We start from the raw sequence: 2,876 nt of genomic DNA on the forward strand, positions 1-2,876 counted from the left end.
CTGCAGACACCCAGGAGCACAAAACCTTGTTTTAATCATTAATCCAGCCAAACTCAAGATTAAGCTGTCGTGTCCCAGCCTAATGTGCTGAAAAGATCAAGAAACTTAATGAAGTGTAAAATCCATCCCACTGACAGCACGAGGAACGTCGCTCTCTCCAGGGAAAGCTCTGTGCAGAAAATGTGGCTTTTTAATGAAAGTTCTTTGTGTCTGGTTCCTATTCTGGGCCATGAGAACAGATTGGGGTTATTGCTGTTGTTTTGGCACATTCACAGCCTGAAGGGCTGCACCACTTGATTTTATTTTTTTTTTTTCCCTAACAACTTGAACTCCTTGGCAGCCAGCCCTGCTCCAGAGTGGATTACTCCTTATTTAATGGGATGGTTCATTAGCAGATCCAGTCTTGTAGTTGGGGAGGAAAACAGGAAAAATTGAAGAATTTCTGAGCTGCTCCATGCTCAGTTCACAGCTCTGAGAACTCAGACCCAGCCTTGAGACACTCAGTTAATTACTCTCTGTCTCAGAGTGATTATTCCTGACCTGGCTTCCTCCTCATAGAGGTTAAACTTGGTCTAATTGTGGAGGCAGAATTTAAAAAATCCCAACCCTGGGAGAGCAAAGATCAACTGTGGGAGACTTTTCAAGCTCCATGGAGTTGGTAAAGGGCACCTGAATTTAGGCTACCTGGGGAAAGGGCTGGAAAACACATTCTGGGAGGGGAGATTTGGGGTTTAGTCTGAAGGAGAGGAGGCTCAGGGGGTTCTGAAGGGGGTTCCAGCCCTGATGTTTCCATGATTCTGGGAAATGAGAGGTGTCTATGCTGAGACAGAGCTTGCCCAAACAACACAGCAAATTTCTAGAGCAATTATCTTAAACTCAAGTTGTTCCTCACTCTCATAAATCCCAGCTTTAGGAATGATTTAGAACTTGAAAATAATCATCATCCTACTGCAGCATTCCTTCCTTTCCAGACAACCGTGCTGTGTGTTTTCCAAGCTTTCCCCATCTGCTGCAGGGCTCCTGCAATCCAGGTTTTCCTGAGAGCAAGTTGTCATCACACCCTGCATGTACCAGTAAATCCCAGTTTGCTCAGACCCCATGAGTGGGCCAGGAACATTCAACATTTACACAGGAATATGAACTTCCAAGAGCAGGACACAAAGTGCCTCTGGTGAATAATAAAATCCAGAATTTCCTTGCTGCTGGATTTAAATAACCTCATTCTGTCACTCACTGGAGGATATCACCAGTTGCAAATCTTGGTTTTAAGGGAAAACCAGAGGAGGAAAAGGGAACAGGTGATTTTTAGCTTTAGCCTGGAGCTGTGGAAACTATGGAAGGAATCCATCTGTATTTTTTTTGCTCCTTAAAAAGGTTTTCCAAATTTAGCTCTCTGCAGATTGTTGGAGGGGAGGAATAAAGGTGTAGTTGTCTCTGAGTAAAATTCTGTTTGGGGTGAAGATTTACTCCATCTGAAGATTCAGTGTAGGGCAGAGCAATCCCTGTGGAGCAGCTGTTCCCAGAGCTCCTGGCAAGGTTTGTGATGTTCCTTGCTCAGTGATGGTCACAGGCAGCTGCTCCTCTTGGAAGGATTTTATTTTTACACAATACCAGGATCATCAAGGTGGGAAGAGCCTTTCAGGATCATCCAGTGTCATTCCAGCACTAACACTTGATTTATTTCCCAGCAACTTGAACTCCTTGGCAGCCAGCCCTGCTCCAGAGTGGATTATTCCTCTCTTATTTAATGGGATGGTTCATTAGCAGATCCTGTCTTGTAGTTGGGGAGGAAAACAGGAAAAATTGAAGAATTTCTGAGTTGCTCCCTGCTCAGTTCACAGCTCTAAGAACTCAGACCCAGCCTTGAGACACTCAGTTAATTATTCTCTGTCTCAGAGTGATTATTCCTGACCTGGCTTTCTCCTTGTGGAGGAAGGAATCACCAGCATCACCCCAGCCCTGTCCCCAAGGGCCACATCCAGCCTGTGCTGAGCACTGCCCCAGACAGTGACTGCAAACCTCCCTGGGCAGCTCATCCCAATCCTGACCACTCTGCCAGGGGAATTTTCTTTCCCAATCTCCACCCTGAGCCTGCCCTGCTGCAATTTGAGGCCATTTCCTCTGCTCCTTTCCCTGCCCATCTGTCCTGGTTTGAAGGACAGGTGTCTGCCAATAAATGCAGAAGCTTCTCTTTGAAATGAACAATGTAAACCCCCTCCTTTCAAAGTATTATAATTTTGAAATTAAGGGGCTCTCAGGCAAAGAGATGGGAATTAGGAATAACAGTTCTTCACTAGGACAATTAAAATAGCAATGCAGCATTACACAGAACAATCCCAACCCTGCCAGAGTCAGAATCCAAGCTGGCACAGTCAGTCAGTCAGGGTGGTGGCACAGTCCCATTCCATGGTGCTGCATCCTCCTGCAGGGGCAGATGTGGCTCAGCTGGAGCAGTGCTCCTGGAGAAGGGGCAGTTTCCTCTGAAGCTCCAGGGATGATGTGCAAGGCTCTGGTTTTCCTCTGGAATGCAGTGGGAAGAAGGTTCCTTGGTGTCCAAATGTCAGTTTTTCTCTGGGTAGGAAAGGCTTGGCTCCTGCCCTGGCTGGAGCATCTCCCAGTGGGATGATGGAATTTTCTCAGCCATGCCCTGGGACTCAGTGGCCATGAAGAGGAGATATCTCCTGGAGGGAGGATGGGCTGTGGGGAGATAAAGATGATTGCCCAGCTGGTTTAAAGATGGCCCATGAGCAGAGAATATGTGCCAGGAGATCAGGGGCACTGCCCCACCTGGGGACAGAACACACATTGCTGGGCACACCAACCCAACACACCCTCCTGTCAGGGAGTTGTGCAGAGCCACAAGGTCCCCCCTGAGC

Source organism: Erithacus rubecula, assembly GCF_903797595.1.
Source record: "Erithacus rubecula genome assembly, chromosome: 1".
In the NCBI taxonomy this organism is placed as follows: Eukaryota; Metazoa; Chordata; class Aves; order Passeriformes; family Muscicapidae; genus Erithacus; species Erithacus rubecula.